Here is a 6941-nt window from a genome sequence, read left to right as displayed (position 1 = left end):
TCTATCTGTATGTCATGTGTGTCATATGATGAATTGAAAATGGGGGACCCTGATGGAAACAAGACGAAAGTCTTTCTCAGGTCTGCATCCTCTTAACAATTGTATGTATTGAGCTGTACTGTACTGTACCCATTCTGCAATCTGTTAATAAACTTTTCAATCAATCAATCAATGTTATGATGAATTGAAAATGGGGGACCCTGATGTAAACAAGACGAAAGTCTTTCTCTGGTCTGCATCCCCTTAACAATTGTATGTATTGAGCTGTACTGTACTGTACCCATTCTGCAATCTGTTAATAAAGTTTTCATTCATTCATTCATTGTAGATCTGGTATGTCATAAATGTCTAGATGTAGCAGCAGTGGCGGCCGCTGGGTACTTCGCCACTAGGGGCGCTATACCAAATATTTTGCGAACATGTACAGTACAGTACTGTACCACGCAAGACTCATGGCAAGACGTGAGCGATTCGACTCACGCTCACGGCAATGAATCGGCTCTTATGAACGAGTCGCTCAGCTGTTACTACAACAACACACAACCAGTCAAATAAAGTATAGTCTAGACTCTAATTCACAACTTGAAACACAATATAAATAGAAAAGTTAGAAACAAAACTCGCCCGTCTCCAAACACAGGCAGATCTCTCCCTCTCTCCTTCTCTCTCTCACACACAGCGCGACGTGGAATCGATTCGTTACACAATCAGACCTATTATATACCAAGAATAACTTCAGTATGAGTACAGGGCTGTACACATATTTTGCATATTGTTAAACGAGCCAAGGCTAGCTATTAAACTATCGATATGAATCGAAAATCTGGGACCCTGATGTAAACAAGACAAACGTCTTTCTCTGGTCTGCATCCCCTTAACAATTGTGTGTATTGAGCCGTACTGTATTGTACCCATTCTGCAATCTGTTAATAAAGTTCTCATTCATTCATTCATTCAAACATAGACGATATTGAACAAGCCATAATCCACGTATTTTCAATCCGAGAGAGCTGCAGTAGTTAAATCAATGAGCCATCGATAAATAAACAATCAGCAATGTCTCGCTTCATGAATGGCCAGCAGTAGTACTGCTCCTAAAAAAACTATTTACAACCGTTAACGTTAAGAAGAGAGAGAGAGAGAGAGAGAGAGAGATTTCTTCAACCTCGAACCTAAATTCCTTAGCAACCCGTGTTACCAAGTAAACAAATCACAGAACGATAGCCAGTTAGCCCACACCAGCCTAGTAGTACTACTAACGTTAGCTCCCAGAACGATAGCCAGTTAGCCCGCACCAGCCTAGTACTAGTACTAACGTTAGCTGCCAGAACGATAGCCAGTTAGCCCGCACCAGCCTAGTACTAGTACTAACGTTAGCTCCCAGAACGATAGCCAGTTAGCCCGCACCAGCCTAGTACTAGTACTAACGTTAGCTGCCAGAACGATAGCCAGTTAGCCCGCACCAGCCTAGTACTAGTACTAACGTTAGCTCCCAGAACGATAGCCAGTTAGCCCGCACCAGCCTAGTACTAGTACTAACGTTAGCTGCCAGAACGATAGCCAGTTAGCCCGCACCAGCCTAGTACTAGTACTAACGTTAGCTCCCAGAACGATAGCCAGTTAGCCCGCACCAGCCTAGTACTAGTACTAACGTTAGCTGCCAGAACGATAGCCAGTTAGCCCGCACCAGCCTAGTACTAGTACTAACGTTAGAGAGAGAGAGAGAGAGAGACTCACTGTTTAGTTGAAACGTCCAGGGCAGGAGAGCTTGATATCCGCCATATAGCTTGTTAGCCAAGTGTTAGCTCAGCTGAGCTCGTCGACGTTAGCACAACACTCAACAAGTACATTCCTTTGTCCATTTCCGCTCGAACAGACTGCAAACTACCTGGCGTTCTATCGCCATGCTCTAAGACAAACTCTAACCTTAACCAACTTTGAAAGAGTGCCTAAGCTTAACAGTCTAAAGAAAGAACTTGCAGTCACGGCACGGCACGCTCTAAGACAAACAACAGCTAGAAGCTAGAATTGGAACATTAGAAATTGGATTCGGCCAATCAGAGATCGTCTCTGTGAAATTCTGCCATGGAAAAAAATACTGGCGTCGGCCAATCAGAGAGCGTCTCCGCGAAATGCGGCTATGGAAATTCTCACGGAAGTTCACGCTGCTTTCTAGACCGCTTCAAATCGCGCTCGGATTCCAACATAATAGTCATATTTCAACGCACAACGCCGTATGCACTGATTGGCTGTGACGGAGACAGCGATCAAACTGTGACGCGCAGTCAGAGCGCTATCGCTTCTTGCCCGGGCGAGAAATACAAAAAAAAGAAAAAAAAAAAAAAAGTGATGTCACTTCCTGCTCTGGAAAACGCTGTTTTTTTTAATTTAGATAATAACGTTATATTGTGCATTGGAAATACAAACATACTTAAAATGAGTAAATATTATTCATTTTAAACATGTTTATATTATTTATAGGGCTATAAAACAAAAAACAAAAAAGTTTTTTTTTCTTCTTCTCTCATTTAACAGGTGGGTCGGCGCCCTAGCGCCACCAGTGGCGAGCCGCCACTGTGTAGCAGTACTGTCTATCTGTATGTCATGTCTACATCCCCTTAACAATTGTATGTATTGAGCTGTACTGTATTGTACCCATTCTGCAATTGGTTAATAAAGTTTTCAATCAATCAATCACAAATGTAACACAAGACGATGTTGTGTATGTCGTAAACAAGGGAGATGCTTCCAGCTGCAGCACGACAGCCCAGCGCTTACAAGCCCTGCACATACAAGCACCGCACATAGCAACCCCTCGCTTCCATTGGCTGATTTTGGTGACGTAATTTGGGTCCCACCCAATGGCTGAGGTCCCCTGCGCGTAGATACCCCTCGCTTCCATTGGCTGATTTGGGTGGGTCACGTGATTTGTGCAACCAAAACATTAACTAAGTGAAGAAGAACACTAACAGATATAATAAAGTTTATAAACAAAATGGGCGCATCTTTCAACACCCCTGCGGCGGCGTGTCCTTTGTGTAAGTCTTCATATCGCGACCCGATCACATTGAAGTGCGACCATCGGTTCTGCAAGCACTGTATTGGAGACTTGTGGAGTGACTCCACGACCGGACCGTATTATTGTCCCGAGTGGCAGTGCCACACAGAGTACAAGACGCTACGTACCTGTTTATTGCACTGTTTTATTGGATTCTATTAATATGTTGTACCACTGTATTTTATTGGATTCTATTATATGTTGTACCACTGTATTGCACATCGTCGCGGGCAAGACCAGCCGCATTTCATTGTATACCTGTATGCCGTGACAATTAAAACTCTTGTCTTGTCTTGTCTTGTCTTTGAGACAATAGTAACACGGCCGTCCGCATCTGGATCCCTCGCCCTCGCCCCTTGCTGCACCGCAGGTATGTCAGAGCTTCAATTGGTCATTCAAAACTAAATTAAAAGATAAACATGTTTACCACATGCCCCCCCACTCTGTCAGGATCTAGGGGTAACAGTACTGTATATTTGAATACCGTTATGTCACAAATGTATCAGTACTAAATACCTATATGTCCCTATGCCATAAATGTCATGTATGTTGTGTATGTCATAAATGTCTATATGAATTGAAAATGGGGGACCCTGATGGAAACAAGACAAACGTCTTTCTCAGGTCTGCATCTGAAAATGGGGGACCCTGATGGAAACAAGACAAACGTCTTTCTCAGGTCTGCATCCCCTTAACAATTGTATGTATTGAGCCATACTGTATTGTACCCATTCTGCAATCTGTTAAATAAAGTTTTCATTAATTCATTCAGGCTTTCCCACGCCAGAAGAATGGTGGAGTGCTCCTTTGGCATCATGGCGGCTCAGTGGAGGCTGTATAGGAGGGTGCTGGGTGTGTCTCCAGAGGTTGCGGAGAAAGTTGTGAAAGCAACATGTATGCTCCACAACTTCATGAGGTAGGCTATATATAAATATCTGTATGTCATAAATGTCCTGATAAATTGAAAATGGGGGACCCTGATGTAAACAAGATGAAAGTCTTTCATCCCCTTAACAGTTGTTTGTATTGAGCTGTACTGTATTGTACCCATTCTGCAATTAATAATGTTTTCAATCAATCAATCAATCAATCAGGTGGGACGATGGATCTGTGCCAGTGCCTGTGGTGCCAGCAGAGCCACTCCTTGGTGCCCAGGCCCTCAGAAGGATGGGAAGCAACAACGCCACCAGAGAGGCCATTACTGTCAGGGAAACCTTCACTGGGTACTTCTCAGCTGCTCAGCTGCAGGATAGGTGCCATGGCAGAATGGGATCATCTGAGGACCTCCTACTCCTACCTCCCGTATTCACCCAAAGGCTCTTTTCAGAGCCACCCAAAGGCTCTTTTCAGAGCCACCTACTTTGTGTTGAGAGAGTTGTTCCCATGCTCAACCAAGATTGTCCTTGTACAATAACTATTTATTACCAACAATTTTGTATAAATATTATTCATAACTAGCATAATGTTTTGGCTATTACGATGCAAATCAAGATTAAACTTTGACCAATGCATATATACATATTACAATTATGGGCACAGATACATTTAGACATTGAATTGATTATTAGAACAGTGCATATTTATTTTATTTACAGATCATCAAAGGCACAGGTAAATTAAACTGATTACAATTAAATTAAATCATTAAAAACAAGTAAACCTAAAAACAATTGAACTGATTACAATAAAACAAAGAACCTACAACTCAACTGGAAACTGAGCCTCATGCAAAACCTGCTGGATTTTCATTCTGACAAGTGAATTATTTTCAAAAAAGGAGGTAGGGACCGCACTCAGAATATCGTTGTTTTTATTTTCAAGTTGTTATAGCGCACTGCTGTGCACACTGATGAAGGCCGGATGGCTGAAAACGTTTTGTGCGCTATAACAACTTGAAAATAAAAACAATGATATTCTGAGTGCGGTCCCTACCTCCTTTTTTGCAACTTAATTAATGTTGGACTACGCACCTGTCTGAGCGCAGTGGTTACCCCCTTTTTCTACTAAAAGTGAATTATTTTCACCATCAAGTGTGTCCAAAGCTGGCAGCAGGCTCAATAAAAAATGTTCATTGCTGTTTCCTGCTGGTAGGTAGTCAGGCGGGTGGTGGTGGTGGAGGAGGAGCCCTGCCCTGCGGTTATGTCCCCGTGTGCAGCAGGTGGTGGAGCAGCTATCTCCGCTGGTGGTGCAGAGCTGTTATGTCCCCGACGGACGATGGAGGTGCCAGGGACCTCCCTCTGTGGAGCAGGTGGTGGAGCAGCTATCTCCGCTGGTGGTGCAGAGCTGTTATGTCCCCGACGGACGATGGAGGTGCCAGGGACCTCCCTCTGTGCAGCAGGTGGTGGAGCAGCTATCTCCGCTGGTGGTGCAGAGCGGGGCAGTGTTGTGGATGGACCAGGGCCCTCCTCCTCACTGCTCAAACCTTGGGTCGTCTGGGTGACAGACGACAGAATATTTCAGTTTTGGAGATAAAACTAGAATAATTAAATTAAGTTTCCACTTTTTCCAGTTTTCCACAAAATGCCAAAGCTATATATATATATATAGTTTGCCATTTATGTAAACAAACCTGATTACATCAGTGGTATCTCACACACATTCTGTGAATGTTTAACAATAAAAACCTTGTGACTGGAAATGTTATCTATGTCCATCTGTGTTAAATCTCTGTACAGCTTTTGACTAGTTAATATATGATCAACTAGTATACTAGGCAAAGACACTAGGTTACAGTCTGACGGCCTTCTTATAAACAACAGCCAAGGTTGAGGAAGGAGATATGACATTCTGGTCTCTGATGATGAACTGAGCACTTTTCTGTGGGCATGGAAACAGAAATAAACTGTTCTATATTTTTATACAAATTGACTCGATCTGAATTCCTACAGCTTCACTGTTTGGCTCATTGGAATATTCCACAACAACCTTCATCTCCTACTCCCTGCTTGCACTGAAGTGATCAGGCCCTAAAGTCAATTATTACCTCTGACATATATGATGGAGGCAAGCAAGGAGTCCACAGTCTGCTGGCTCTCCATCTCCCTGAAATAGCTGCTGGTCTCCCTGTCTTGCAAGTGTGGCTCTAAAAAACTGAGAATGCTCAAATATTTCCATCTTTTTCTTTCTCCAGCTTCTGCTGCACTCTTCTTCTCTTTGTCAGCCTTTCTATCTTTTCTATATTAGGTCTGGAGTTGCCCTCATTAAAAACTGATTTGGAGTCTTTGGGTAAAGGAGTAACCTTAGCCTCCTTCCATCTCTTTGGACATAGTCCCACTTGTATACATCTATTAATAATATGACACTGGACTTGCTATGATCGTAGCAGTAATTCTCAATAATTTACTATCCAAGTTGTCTGTGCCAGCTAACTTGCTGTCAGGTAGAGCCTGGAGTAACCTTTCAATATCACTAACCTCAACCTGTTGAAAATCAAATGTACACCCTTTATCTTTCATTATGATATTCTTAATTATGTCATTTGATTTTGTATTGTTTGAGATGTGCATTCCCTGCCTGAGCTGAGATATCTTACTTGCATAAAAATCATTAAAATGGTTGGCAATATCACATGGTTTGGTTAGGACAATTCCATATGACTCAACAAAAGGTGTACAGACATTGGATTTTCTACCCATAATTTGATTTAAAACATTCCATAGATTTTTACCATCATTTCTCACATCATATAACCATGGTTTAAAATATTCCCTTTTTCTCACCTTATTTAACTTTGTGACTTGATTACGTAAGGAACGGTACTTTTGTCTGTCATCTGCAGAACTGGAACACACTGATGCTTTTTTGGCTACAGTATGTCTCTCTCATTCATTAAAATTCATTAAAAGCTACTATCTATCCATGGGGCTGATTTGTTTCTGACATA

This window comes from Notolepis coatsorum (genome assembly GCF_963971535.1).
Source record: "Notolepis coatsorum genome assembly, chromosome: 15".
NCBI lineage: Eukaryota > Metazoa > Chordata > Actinopteri > Aulopiformes > Paralepididae > Notolepis > Notolepis coatsorum.
Note: the sequence above shows the minus strand (reverse complement) of the source record.